The sequence below is a fragment of the Pleurodeles waltl genome, chromosome 1_1 (assembly GCF_031143425.1).
Source record: "Pleurodeles waltl isolate 20211129_DDA chromosome 1_1, aPleWal1.hap1.20221129, whole genome shotgun sequence".
NCBI lineage: Eukaryota > Metazoa > Chordata > Amphibia > Caudata > Salamandridae > Pleurodeles > Pleurodeles waltl.
In genome coordinates, this window is record NC_090436.1 from 271,874,392 (window position 1) to 271,889,911 (window position 15,520).

Below are 15,520 nucleotides of genomic sequence, written 5' to 3' on the forward strand. Positions count from 1 at the left end.
GGTTTGCAGCGTTAGGTCCTTGTAGCTCCAGGTTTTCTTTAGCTGAATGAAGGCAGCCCTTGCTTTGCCAATTCTTGCCTTGACATTAATGTCAGTGTCTCTCTGCTTGTCTGTGACACTGCCTTGGTGGCTTATGTTTCCTGCCACATTGTGGGTCTTCTCTTGCATCTGCAGATGGGTATGGGAGAGTAGGACCAGGTTGTCTGCCAGGTCCAGGTTGTCGAGCTGCATTCAAGATATCCTTGGGGTCTCATTTATTCTTCTTGCTGCTCATATCTTCATGATCTAGTCTATGGCCAGCAGGAAGAGAAAAGATGAGGGCATGCAACCCTGGCAGATTCCAGCCCTCACTTGCAAGGCTTCTATAAGTTGTTCTCCATGGACTACCTTGCAGGTCATTTCCTCCTAAGAGTTCCTCATGATTCTTACAAGTTTATCTGGCACACCATGGCAGAGGAGTTTCCAAAGGGCTTTCTATCCATGCTGTTGAATGTCTCCTCATAGTTTATTCAAGTTTCCATGGCTTTCTGGGCTTTTGTGACTAACCGTTGATGGATCTTCGCTTGTCTGCTATTAAGCTTCTTTTTGCTTCCTTGTTGGTTTTGGTTGATTTGCCTTGAGTTTTTGCTTTTTCTGCTCTTGCTCTGCGAGCGTTGACTGCAGCGTTCCTCTCCTTTCGCTCTTTTTCAGAGTCTCAGTGGAGATCCATTCCTTAGCTGTAGTTTCTTGGGATCAAGTACCTCCAGGCAAGTTGATGTCACTGTTACTTTGATCTTCTCCCACTGACTTTCTACTGGGTCTCTTCCATCTTATAGTTCTTGCAGAACTTGAAACTTGTCACTGAGGGTGACTGAGTATTTTCTCCATTTCTGCACATCTTTGAAGACGGTGGTGGTACATCACTCACAGTGGTTTGTCGATTTTATCCAAGCTTTCCTTAGCTTTTCCCTGGCCTTGACAAGGTAAAGGTCTCATACCACGTCCACTCCTCTCAACACTCACATTCTGGAGGGACTTCTGAAACTTTTTGGTAATGCAGACATGATTGATCTGATTCTCTATTGAATGGTAAGGTTACACCAATATTGCTGTATGTATTCTTTTGTGTGGGAACACACAACCGCTTATCACCAATCTGTTCAGGGCACAGGGATCCACAAGCCTTTCACCATGGCTTCTTCATACACATATTGTTGTTCTTCTAATCTTTTCATTGAGGCCCTCCATCACTATTGTGGTGACTCTCTCAAAGTTTTCTCCAGGATGGATTGAAATCTTTTGTAAAATTGTTCTTTGTTCTCTTCTTTGCTGTCATTTGTAAGTACATAGCACTCAATAACATTCATGTTGGTCCTCTTTTTCTTTGTCTGGAAGGTCTCTATAATGATTCTGGGAATGTAGGCTTCCCATCTAATCAGAGCTGTGTTGGCTGCTCTTTTTAGCATCGGTGCTACTCCCTGAGTATTTGGAGCATTCCTTGCCTCATGTCCAGAATACAGCAGCAATCCTCTTGGACTAGTCTATCCTGTTCAGACTATGTCCATCGGATCTCACTGATGCCAAGAAGGGCAAGGTTGTATTGATTCATCTCCTGTGCCACTCGGGCTGTCCTGCCTGTTTCGTATAAGGTCCTCACATTCCATGTCCGATGGTCATGGTCCTAGTCAAAAGCAGGTGGATCAGCTCTGTGATTTCCAGGGATCTAAGTTTTTTTTTTTTTAAGGCATCATAGTTCTCTGTGAAGGAGATTCCTCTCTCCACAAGGTCAGGATGTTTTTTGTTATTTTGGTTGATATTTGTGTAGCTAGGATTTCTTTAAATGACTGGGGTAGCTGTCCTCACGCATATTCATCCCCCTTTTGCAGCTGAGCATGGGACTGGTCATGGCAGATTTCTAAAATGGAATAGTTGATCAGACTGAATGTGCTCAAGTGGTGTCAAAACAGGAAGCCAACTGGGTGACCCATGTCAGCACTGAGTATAAGGTAATTTAGTACAGACACTTGAACAGCCTGTGCCACCTTTTTTGGGACTAACCCAGTCTGGGCAGAGCTTAGCATGCTATGAGAGTGAAGGTTTGAAAATGATCTTGCAAGACAATTTTGGCTCTTTACACCAACATAAGAAGCAATAAGATTGGTCTATATTTAGTGATCTGAGAAGGATCAAAATGGTATTTCTTAAACACTGATTTAACAATAGTTTCCATCCAGGAATAATGCAACTTTCCTGAAGTGACAGATATGTTCAGAATATCATTTGGAGTCGGGGTCACCACTTGGACTACTTTATGTAACACTTTATGGGGATATAATCTTTGGGAGAGCCAAATCTTTTGACAAAAATAACTGCGGGTTATAGCTTAATATATATGTGGTATATTTTTTATGATAGGGGGTCCTAGTTCCTGTGTCACTGACGTTACAGTGTTATAAGTGCCGGAATGCTGTCATCATATATATTTTGAATTTTATTGAAGAAGTAATATTGGATTAAGCCACAAAAATCCTGGGATGGAGCCAAGGCGTTGATAAGGCAGCATGACCATTAGAAATGTTCAAATGTTTTCAAGAGATATTAGGCTTCTGCAATCATGAAATCACAAAAATCTGTCTTTCGTTAGTTGAGAAATTGTTCATATTTTTTAAGTTTTTAAGTTGAAATTTACAGAGCTTTAGTGTGTAATTCTTATAAGATTGGTGTCAATCCCTGTCCATTTGCCTCAACTTCAGCCTCTTTAAATTTCAAATGGAGAAAACCAAGGCTGTGAATGGTTCTTTGTTTGAGCATGCCTCCTGTTCTTTGGGACCATATACTTAACAGAAGAAAACAGATAATTGTTGAGGTTCATAAGCAAATGTTCTATGTCAGATTAACATGACTTGTTTGCTGTTAGGACTGTCATTTGCTAGCATTTGGACTCTGTGTACTTTATCGCTGATAACCAGTGCACAAATGTGTGTCCTCTCTACCGAACATGCTGAAATTGGTTTACACCTGATTGGCATATTTAATGCATATATAAGCCCCTAGTAAATGATACTACTGTGGAATCACGTTCTCCTGGATCCATTTTGGGCCTAGTGGGCCCTGTGATACACAATGAAAATACAAGCCTGTTTCTGTTGAACACCTTACAATGTTGAATTAGCTAGGCCTTCAAGAAATGTCTATTGTGCTTGAAACACATTATGTTGCAAGGCTTGCTAAACTGACGGCCATCACAAGACACCACCGCATGCTAGCTTGCGAAATCCTCACTGCTAAAAGTACTAACTTATGCACTTTTGGTTCCTCTTTCTCCACTTTCTCCACTCCTCTTTCTCCACATATAGATGTATCACAAGACATTTGATTCAGAGGACATTGTGCAAGCTTCTTGTCTATGATTCTAACCCTTATATGGAGCATCACATGTGCTATATAGAAAAAAATTAATCATACGTCAATATCAAGAACCAATGAAATGTGTTAATGTGTCTGCGGTTTAATGCTATAAAAGATCATGCATTAATTCCTTGTGCAGACTGTTCGACCTGGATTTAGGCTGCTCAGTCTCCATGTACATGTATTTCTTATTATGTCTTATTAGTTCTTATTAAAAGTTATCTAAGGAAGAGCGGGCTGGTCTTGGTTTGTTTCCTGAATTGTCTGGATCTGAAATACTCCGACTTGGCTTCGACATCTGGTGGAGGACTGCGGTTGGATTTACAGTTTCACCGGCACGGCTCCTGCCTCTCTGCGAGGGGGGGCAGAGCCATTTTGGGCTGGTCGGGCCCTCTCCGGGGCAGGGTGCTGGTGCTGTCGTGAGTATCTGTCATTTCCTCGGTCCCATCTGTTTCTGTTTTGCTTTTTTTTTATTCTCTCTCTCTCCTTCTGTTAGCAAAGGGTGTTTGGCTTGTAAAGGGGGAGGTGGCGGGGTGATTTACGTCTGCATTTCTCAATGGAGTTGTGGATAATTGTAATATATGCTATACCTATTAGCCTGCTGTTCTTTCTTGTTATGTTTTTTCTTTGTTTACGCTGGCATGTAGATGTTCCTGTCCCCATTATTCCAGGCTCCTCTACAGTACCTCATTCAGACATTCAGATGGTGGCCTATAGTTGTACACAGCGTGCTGGAGTTTTTTGTTAATATTATCGTTTCTGCCTTATTGCGCCATTTCCTTCCCTCTTTTGTTCTCAGTGCCTAACGAATTCATGGTTCAGTAGTTCCTGTAAATATTAGCCAAGGGTTTCTCTTTATCCAGTGAAGCTACATGTGTGAGACTGTTGATGGTATGGTCTCGGTACACAGCGGGAGGCGCTGTGTGGCCACAGCTTCCAACCTGAAAGGGTTGGTGCAGCATTTCCCAGCCGGAGGGGCTGGGGAGGAATACTCTGGCCGTAGGTGGTGGTGATTGTCCACCCCAGCAGGAAGGGCAGGTGGTGCCCAGTGATTATGGATTATCAAGTGGTAGTTGTCCACTCCAGAGGAGCAGGCAGGCAGTGCCGTGTTCTCACATATTTTTCTGCTCTGATAGCATTGAAGTGTTGTGCTCAATGGGGGTGTCATATTGATTTTTTTCTCTCCTGCTGGTTACATGGAGAGTTGAGTGAGATGAATGGATGAGGAGTAAGAAAAGGGTGTTGGAGAAATCGACGGTGTACATGACTTCTGTGTTAGGACAGTAGTGTGAATACAGTGAGGTAGGAGTGTGGGGTACGTACTGACATAAAATAAGAGGGGTCTACTGACATGTGTATTAACTGACTGACTTAAGCTGCTATTCTACCAGAACTCAGGAGAAGTACGCACCAATACCGTTACAGTGACTGATTACTACAACTGACAGGGTCTGCCTGTGCACCACACTCTGCTGTCACCACGCACCAGCACAAAGGGTGGGAGGCATGACCATCACTTAGGGCAAGTAACTGTTTTTGTCATATTGTTATCGTATTGTACTATACGTGATTTAGTGCACTGTTCACCATTGTTGCATTACCTGTGTCACCCGCTATGGATCTGGTCCGGGTTCTAATCCCATACAGCCGCACCCTGCATCAGGGCAGGAATGCAAGGGTGTGGGATCTTTGCCTTTCTCTCTTGACCTTTCTGTCATCATTTATTCGCTAAAAGGACGCCGGTGTACGCCGTCACCAGCACCTTGGCACTGTTTTCATTCCAACTTGTGCATGCTTGCGGTGGACAAGGCTGCGTGTACTGTTGTGTGATTGCAGACAAGCTCTCCGCTTCACTAATAACAAATGTGGTTGGCAGTGCTGATTTGAGTGTGGGTTTTCCTCATGTGTCATTTGATATGAGCGGCAAAGATAGCCGACTCCCTGGTGTTTCCAGGTGTGAACAAACTGTTTGCGTGAAGTGGTAAGGGAAAGAGGTGACCTTTCATTTAGCTATGGGGAACCCCTTTAGCAAGGAACATTTGAACACACACCAGACCACACCCCCTAGGGATAGTCCTGCCTACCAATTAGCCATTAAGCAAGGACTACATGCATTAATGTTTCTTGAAAAATGGCATAGACTGACGGCCAGGCGACCCGACTTACAGTTTCCAAGTAATGGAACATATGACATAAATAAGTTGTCATACTTGAGACAAATGCTGATTCTAAAGGGACGTAAGATACATAAACTCGAATGGGACTCTTTCTATTCCTGGGACTTTTGCCTACCGGAACTCAGAGCAATGAATGACATCAAAGCTAAAGTGTGCAAGGAATTGGTCGTGCTGAAAGACGGATTTTATTCTGAAAGACAGAGGAATGACAAAAGGGAGGAGCGGAGGGATAAAATGCTTGATGTGGCAGGAACATTCCCATGTCTTCCTGTGGTAGGTGCACCATCACAGGAACACAGTATGCAGGGAACAACGAAGGAAGAGACCGAGGACACACTCATTCAATCAATCAATCAAGGCATTTATAGAGCGCGCTACTCACCCGTGAGGGTCTCAAGGCGCTGGGGGGGTTACTGCAGCTCAAAGAGCCAAGTCTTGAGGCATCTCCTGAAGGCGAGGTGGTCCTGGGTAGTTCTTAGGCGAACGATAAGGGAGTTCCATGTCTTGGCTGCCAGGTAGGAGAAGGATTTACCTCCAGCGGTGGTTCTGCAGATGCGAGGGACGGTGGCGAGGGCGAGGCTGGCTGAGCGGAGCTGGCGGGTGGGCGTGTAGAGCGAGAGGCTTCTGTTGAGGTATTCAGGGCCCTTTTGTGGAGGGCTTTGTGTGCGTGGGTGAGGAGCCTGAAGGTGATCCTTTTGTTGATGGGGAGCCAGTGCAGGTGCTTCAGGTGGGCGGATATGTGGCTGTGGCGCGGTATGTCTAGGATGAGGCGTGCTGAGGCGTTCTGTATTCGCTGGAGACGATTCTGTAGCTTTGTGGTGGTTCCTGCGTATAGGGTGTTTCCGTAGTCCAAGCGGCATGTGACGAGGGCGTGGGTAACAGTTTTTCTAGTATCGGTGGGGATCCAGCGGAAGATCTTTCGAAGCATGCGAAGGGTGTGGAAGCAGGTGGACGAGACGGCGTTGACTTGCTTGGTCATGGTGAAGAGGGGGTCCAGGATGAATCCGAGGTTGCGTGCGTGGTCTGAGGGGGTTGGTGCGGTGCCCAGGGCCGTGGGCCACTAAGAGTCGTTCCAGGCGGACGGGGAGTGCCCGAGGATGAGGACCTCCGTCTTGTCAGAGTTCAGCTTCAGGCGGCTGAGCTTCATCCATTCTGCGACGTCTTTCATTCCATCATGCAGGTTGGCTTTGGCGGTGGCTGGATCTTTGGTGAGGGAGAATACCAGCTGGGTGTCGTCGGCGTAGGAGATGATGTTGATGTTGTGTTTGCGAGAGATGTTGGCGAGGGGGCTCATGTAGATATTGAAGAGGGTTGGGCTGAGCGAGGATCCTTGGGGTACGCCGCAGATGATCTCGGTGGGTTCTGAGCAGAAGGGAGGGAGGTGGACTCTCTGGGTTCTGTCGGAGAGGAACAAGATGACCCAGTCCAGGGCCTGTCCTAGGATTCCAGTGGTGCGGAGGCGGGTTATTAGGGTGTGATGGCACACTGTATCGAAGGCTGCCGAGAAGTCCAGGAGGATGAGGGCGCCTGTTTCTCCGTTGTCCATCAGGGTCCTGATGTCGTCGGTGACTGCGATGAGGGCGGTTTCTGTGCTGTGGTTGGCTCGAAATCCAGATTGGGATGGGTCGAGCGAGTTGTTAGCCTTGAGGAAAGCGGTCAGCTGCTTGTTGACGGTCTTCTCGATGACCTTTGCTGGGAAGGGAAGAAGAGAGATGGGGCGGAAGTTCTTCAGGTCTGTTTTCACAATGTTGGTTTAATACCAAATTTCGGCAATATGCAGAACATTTATGTAAGAGATGCACTGTTTGTGCACAGTACAACATGGGAAAAGGTACACCAACTGCTTCAGGCCACTTCCCACCGCCACATGGACCCTTTGAAAGCCTCCAAATGGACTTCATTGAGATGCCCCCGGTATACAAGCTAAAATATGTTTTGGTAATAGTTTGTATGTTCAGCAAATGGACTGAGGCATACCCCACCAGGAACTGTGATGCACAAACTGTGGCTAAGTGCCTTTTAAAAGAGTTAATACCACGTTTTGGGGTACCAATTCTTTTAAGTTCAGACAATGGACCAGGATTCATTTCGCATGTTATTCAGGGCCTTTGCAAAGGGCTGGGAATAACACAAAAGTTGCATTGCGCATACCATCCACCCGCAGCAGGGGCAGTAGAGAGGAAAAATGGGGTGTTGAAAAACAGAATTGGGAAGATATGCGCGGTGACTGAACTATCTTGGATTGATGCATTACCATTAGCGCTCCTTGCTGTGAGAAGTACCCCTGATAGAGTCACAAAATTAAGTCCCCATGAGGTGCTATTTGGGCACCCCATGAACATTCCAGGCCACATGTCAGTTGCCCCATTGGCAATAACAGATGATCTTTTGTTACAATATTGCAGGAAGATAACACCCCCAGGTACTGCAGGCCTTGCCAGAAGGAGGAACGCCACCAGAACACGGACTACTGCCTGGCAACTGGGTTTGGGTCAAGGTCTACACTAGACGCCATTGCCTTCCACCACGGTGGAAAGGGCCTTACCAAGTCCTAATGACAACAGCCACAGCGGTCAAGTGTGAGGGTCTCAAATATTGGATCCACAGCTCACACACCAGGAGAGCAATTGGACCTGAGGTCATCCAGCCACCACCTGCGGTACCCATAAAGATCACACCTGCACCGCAGGGGTGCAACCTTCTATCAACAAGCAACACCAGACAACACTGAGAGGGCTGTTCGTGCTGCACTCCTACAGGAGTTAGGAGGTGCAAGCGGGTCCTGCGGTGAGACTACTAGGGACTGCTCGTGCTGCGCTCCTACAGGAGTCAGGAGACGCAAGCGGGTCCATCAAGGAGTTCTTCATAGACTGCTTGTGCTGCACACCTCAGGAGAGGGATGGGTGCAAGCGGGTCTTACCTGAATATCTACATATATCACGAAAGTGGTTTCAAGTGCTAGTAACCTCTGACACTACTCTGTGACGTGCCAACAAGAAGATACAGAGAATAAGAGAGTAACAGACAATGACTAAACAGTGCAATTTGTGACACCTGGAGTATAATAATGCCTAGAAGAAGAAGAGAGGAGAAAAAGTGGCCCACGGTTCTAACTGCCATATGTACCTCGGTCCCAGCAATAATTATCACCATAGTGATTAATATATATTAAGAAGAAATATGAATCCCATATCTGGACCAAGAACAGTATATCAATAACAGTGTAAATGAAATAGGGATTACCATTGCTGTGAAACAAGAACAAGGGGAGAACTCTAGTGTGGGAGAAAGGGTGGGGAACAGGACACAGTGGATAAAATATACCAAATGGGAGGAAGATGGGAACAATTAAAAGGATAATGCATTTGTGCAAATGGTGATTTTTTTTTAAGGAATTGGCAAATGTGTTGGATTGCTATATTTTTTACACATTTACCCACCTCCGCCCAGGGAAGGACAGATTGCGCTCAGATTCCTCTTCCCCAGTATGTTTCATGTCACATACTAAACAGCATGTTTGCAACGGAAGTGAATGGGACTATAAAGAGAAGGCAACCTAAAAGGAAGAGGAAGGTTGGAAAAGGGAGATTAAAGCAGGGAAACAGTAGGGGGGGAAGAGAAAGTAAAGGAGGAGGTAGGATAGGTTTGTGTGGACAACTAGTACTGGAAAAAGGTGAAACAGAGCTGCTGGAAGCATTCATCATAGGAAGAGATAAGGGTTATGCACAGGGGGAGAAGAACATAGATATATCACAAATGTCCCTTTCTATATATAAGGAGAAAAAGGGGTCATGGTGTTTTCGATACCTCAAAGGCAGCATCCCAAGGCCTAACACGTTTTATGATAAGGTGTGTCAAATGGTTACATCAGTAATGAAATGCCCTAATATACACCTCCCTGACCATAATAATAGCAGCATAAAGGTAGGAGATAGCACCTGCTCCAAATACTCTGATTTGGATAACATATGAAGGGCCCAGAAGGTTTGTCTATAGGTCTCTCAGCTCCAAGGGGAATATACATAGTATGCAGGACATCTATATATTTTAGACTGCCTGCAGGGTGGCAGGGCTCCTGCTACCTGGCGTTCGTACTACCCTGAATGTTGCATATAACCAATTTGACCAATGCAACACAAGGGGCACCCGGAAGGGTACAAAGAAGGACACCTACTTGGTTGCATAGGTTCATAGCAGTGGAAGGAATATTTGTGATGCCATTAGGGATAAGCATTCAGAATATCAAATACACAAATTGGCAGAATTGTTGGAAACATTAGCAAGTTCTACAGCAGCAGTCCTAGGTGACATTACTGGATAACTTACAGACTTAAGAGCTGTTGTAATACAGAACAGACTTGCATTAGACATCATTTTAGCAAGAGTCGGTGGTGTATGTAACGTGATCCATCAGGAATGCTCTGTTTATATACCGGACAACAGTGGGAATGTGAGGATGGCAATAGGGAAAATAGAGGAGGTAGAAGAGGGAGCAAGGAAAGTGGCGGATGTGACGGAAGTAGGAGGAATACTAAATGACATTGCAGCATGGTTCCGTGGTTGGGGATCCTGGCTGATAGAAGTACTGGTGGTGGGAATAGTGGAATTAATAACACTATGGTGGTCATTACAACCCTGGCGGACGGTGTTAAAGCGGCAGTAAGACCGCCAACAGGCCGGCGGTAAATAAATTGCAATTACGACCGCGGCGGAAACCGCCAACAAAGACAGCCACTTTAACTCTCCGACGGTGCAAACAAACAGCACTGCGGTCACCGCCAACAGACAGGCGGAGGACAATGTACCGCCCACACTATTATGACAGGCCCATCCGCCACCTTTTCCAGGGCGGATTTACCGCGGATAAAAACACGGCGGAAACAGGAATTTCGAAGGGAAAACACTCACCTCTACACACTCCACGAGAAACTAGGACACCATGGACCCGGGACTCCAAATCCTTCCTGCGATAGTCTTCCTGCTCCTGTACCAGGAGCACCAACGCCGGCGGCGAAGACCAAGGTGAGTACTGCACCTACGACACAGGGGAGGCAAAAAACAGGGACACACACACGCAACACCCCCACCCCCACCCCCACCCCCACTCTCACCCACTACAACACACACACTAATACATATATATACATTATAGTTACATCCCCCATCCCCCCCGGAAGAATGCAAAGACTAAAGGAAATGAGTGTAACCATTGTAATATATTAAAATCCAGTGCACAAAAATATACATATATACACTATTAACAAAATATACACCAAGAATAGTAGTCCAGGTATTGCACCATTCATAGTCCGTGGACTACTGGGCCCAAAATGCATTGGCGAGGCCAAAACTCGATACCAGATCAAAACAGAGAGAACACTGCAGGGGCATCAGATAGAAATACAACAGGCACCTCAGGAGAAGGGAAGGGGGGGCACCTCAGCCGGATGAGTGCACGACGCCAGATCCACGAGGGGGCTCCATGCCCATTGATGTATCCTGGGGAGTGCAAAGCCACAGTCTCTCAAGTCTATACAGTGGGTGGTTTGCCCACTGCTGCATCCTGGGGAGTGCAAAGCCACTGTCTCTCAAGTCTATACAGTGGGAGGTTTGCCCACTGCTGCATCCTGGGGAGTGCAAAGCCACAGTCTCTCAAGTGGATAACAGTCTCCACTGGTTCTGAAGGGGGACTGGTGCCCAGAGTGCTTCATCCTGTGAAGGACAGAGGTAGTGGATACATGTCTCTACTGGTTCTGGAGGGGGACTGGTGCCCAGAGTGCTTCATCCTGTGAAGGACTGAGGTAGTGGATGCATGTCTCCACTGGTTCTGGAGGGGGACTGGTGCCCAGAGTGCTTCGTCCTTTGAAGGACAGAGGTAGTGGATGTATCTCTCCACTGGTTCTGGAGGGGGACTGGTGCCCAGAGTGCATCACTCACCCCGTGACGGTCCCAGTTGCGTCAGTGCCCCTGCTACTCATGGGCTAGCGGTGATTGATTTGGCAGTGCCCTGTTCAGCAGTGCTTGATTTGGAGGTGCCCTGTTCAGCGGTGCTTGAGTTGGCGGTGCCCTGTTCAGCGGTGCTTGATTTGGCGGTGCCCTGTTCAGCGGTGCTTGCCCTGTTCAGCGGTGCTTGATTTGGAGGTGCCCTGTTCAGCGGTGCTTGAGTTGGCGGTGCCCTGTTCAGCGGTGCTTGACTTGGCGGTGCCCTGTTCAGCGGTGCTTGAGTTGGCGGTGCCCAGTTCAGCGGTGCTTGCCCTTTTCAGAGGTGCTTGAGTTGGCGGTCCTTCATTGCCCAGCTGGGCTGGGGCTGGCGGTCCTTCATTGGGCACCTGGGCTGTGGCTGGGGAGGCCCTCCTGGCAGCTGAGCTGTGGCTGGCGGGGCCCTCCTGGGCAGCTGGGCTGTGGCTGGCGGGGTCCTCCTGGGCAGCTGGGCTGTGGCTGGCAGGGCCTTCCTGGGCAGCGGGTATGGAGCTGGCGGTGGCCTCCTGGGCAGCGAGGATGGGGCTGGCGGTGGCCTCCTAAGCAGCGAGGATGGGGCTGGCAGTGGCCTCCTGGGCAGCGAGGATGGGGCTGGCGGTGGCCTCCTGGGCAGCTGGGTTGTGGCTGGCGGGGCCCTCCTGGGCAGCGAGGATGGGGCTGGCGGTGGCCTCCTGGGCAGCGAGGATGGGCCTGCGGTGGCATCCTGGGCAGCGAGGATGGGGCTGGCCGTGGCCTCCTGGGCTGCGAGGATGGGGCTGGCGGTGGCCTCCTGGGCAGCGAGGATGGGGCTGCGGTGGAATCCTGGGCAGCGAGGATGGGGCTGGCCGTGGCCTCCTGGGCTGCGAGGATGGAGCTGGCGGTGGCCTCCTGGGTGGCTGGAGTCTTCTCCCTCTCCCGCCGGGCACTGGCCAACTTCTGGTGCTTCACGGGGGGGACTGGCTGTGCTGTGGCTCCGTGCCGCACTAGCTGTCCTGGTGGCCGGTGCACTTCACATACCTGTGACTACAGGCACCACTGGTCCCGGAGATGTTGTGGCTGAGGTGCTAGTTCAGGACCTATGAGATGGACATGGGGTGGAATAGGTCAAGGCTGGACAGGAAATGTTTTTTGGACACACTGGACGGGTAGCTGGAGGGGGTTTGGGAGGTGGTGGTAGGAGGAGGTGTACGTTTGGTGAATTTGGGTGCAGGTGCATGCGCTGGAGGCTGTCATGAGGTGGATGGCTGTTGGGTGGGTGTGTGCCTGCGTTTGTGTATCTTCGGAGGGGGCGTCACAGACACACTGGGAGAGGACACAGGGGACGTGTGAATGATAGTGGGGGTGGTGACTGCACGTGAGCGGAGTGTGCTGGTGTGTGTGCTGGTGAGGGACGTAGTGGCTGTAGAGGTAGTGCATGCAGGTGTGTGCGTAGACGAGACTGGGAGGGAGGAGGGAGACGACGAGGAGGGGGACACAGTGGAGGCAGTGGATGTTGGTGTGTCTGCATGTGTGTGATGCTTGCATGAGTGCCTGTGGGATGTGTGGTGCTTATGTTTGCCTGAGCTTCCCTTGTGTGGTGAGGTGTGTGCAGGCTGGTCTGATGATGTGCTTGGGATAGGCAGAGGTACAGGGGATTGGGTCTGGGTGGAGGAAGTTGGAGGGGGGAGGCTAGACACAGGGACAATGGCTGCCATCAGTGCTGAGGCCAGAGTTTGAAAGGCTCGGTGAAGGGCCACCTGACCAGAATGAATGCCCTCCAGGAATGCATTTGTTTGTTGCAACTGCCTTTCTACACCCTGGATGGCATTCAAAATGGTAGACTGCTCAACAATGAGTGACCTCAGGAGGTCAATGGCCTTCTCACTGAGGGCAGCAGGGGTGACTGGGGCAGGGCCTGAGGTGCCTGTGGCGAAGGTGATGCCCACCCTCCAGGGTGAGCGGGCATGGGTTTGAAGGCTGAGAGGCTGCTGGGAGGGTGGTGCTGGTAGGGGGGGTGGCGGCTGTACCTGTAGATGCGGGGGGCACATATGCTGCCGCCACCAGAAGGGAGCTCCCATCAGAGGACGAGTCTGTGTCGCTGGTGTCAGCTCCTGTCCCCGCCGTGGAGCTCCCCTCGCCCTCCGTCCCACTGGTGAATTCTGAGTCCGTGGTGTGGCCCTCCATGGCCATGTGGGATGCAGCTCCCTCGTGCTCCGGTGCCACTGCTCCTCTGCCTGATGATGCTAATGCACACAAGAACAGGGAGACCACAAAAAAGAGGGGGAACAGAAGAAAGACATGTTGAGTGCATGGATTACCGCTACCGTTGGCGGACAAGACAGACACAGAAGCTCCCTGCACTACGCCACGCTCTTGGGCTTTACAGTGCAATTCCTGGGAAATGGCCTACAAGGCTATGGACGACATCTGCACACATAGATGACACAGGGGCATGAATAGCTGTACTTGGCACTCTAGATAGGTGGGCTGGGGGGCCACAGGGTCATGCCTTATGGAGGGGCCTAGCCTACGGAACTCGCCCTGGCCTAGGGAAACCCACAGCCCTCCTCCCCCACCCAGACAACTCCACGGCGCGCAAAGTCAGCTGAATGAGAGTGTACTCACCCCCTTGTGTCTGCTGTGATGCCCTCAAGCGCCCATCCAACTCCGGGTACGCCACCGGCAGGATCCTGAACGTCAGGGGTGTCATGGTTCGATGGGCACCCCTCCCACGTTGGGATGCCATCCCCAGCTGAGCCTCTGCCGTCTTCTTGCTCCAGCTGCGAACGTCCACCCATCTTTTCCGGCAGTGGGTGCTCCGTCTGTGGTAGACTCCCAGGGTCCAGACGTCCTTGGCGATGGCACGCCAAATATCTTTCTTCTGGTGGGCGCTGACGTACATGAAATGTACAGGGGAAGAAGAGAAGCCATTGCAAACTGCACCGTCAAAGTGAGTGGCCCCCATCCCTACCCTTGCCATGTGGCACATGCACCCACCCTCTTTCATGCACGCAGAACTCTGCCCCCTTCCTTCTTACAACCAGTCCTCTCCACACAGGCATAGCCAATACAACATGCTCCCTGTGTACTTACCTGTTTGTCTGGAGGACCGTAGAGTAGCGTGTACTGGGGGAGGACCCAATCGACGAGCTTCTCCAACTCCTCCAATGTGAAGGCAGTGGCCCTTTCGCCAGACGCACGAGCCATTGTCTCTTCCAGACCGAGGTCACAGCAGCACTTGCAGTATAGGTCCTCTCCTGTCGAAGATCAGGTATCGAGTGAATAAACAGATAGAAAATGGCGGTCACGTCCGCAGCGGTGCGTACCATGACCGCCGGCGTACATCGTCATTGGCTCCTGGGACCCATAGGGTCCAATGTTAACCAATGCAGCATTGTGTCGCGGTCTCCGACCGCCTACCGTGACGGTGTACAACGCCAGCGCAGTTACCTCACATCCCATTGTCACACTTTAGTGATCAGGCAGCCGTCATTTCAGGGACCCACATGGCCTAATTTCCAACTGCGTCACACATACCTAGGCCTAGGTCTAGTCTCAACACACATACAGGCCACATTTTGTGTATGATTGGTGTTCTGTGTAAACTGTGGGTACATACCTCTGAGTTGACTCTGTGGTCGCTGTTGTCCTTCCTAGGCACCGTCCGCTGGGACATGTTAGGAGATGGCGGAATCCTCCGGTGTTCCGACCGCTGGTGGATCTGTTGACAATGGAGGAAAGAAATTTGATAATCACCTACAGGTTTGACCGTGCCACAATCCAGGAACTATGTACCCAGTTGGAGCCAGACCTGATGTCAGCAATCCGCCATCCCACAGGAATCCCCCCTCAGGTGCAGGTGCTATCAGTGCTCCATTTCCTTGCAAGTGGGTCTTTTCAAACAACTGTGGCCATGGCATCAACGTATTGTCCAGAGTGTTGTCTTCCCTGCTGAAACACATGCGGAGCTACATCGTTTTCCCTCAGGTGGAGGATTTGCCCACAGTGAAAGGTCACTT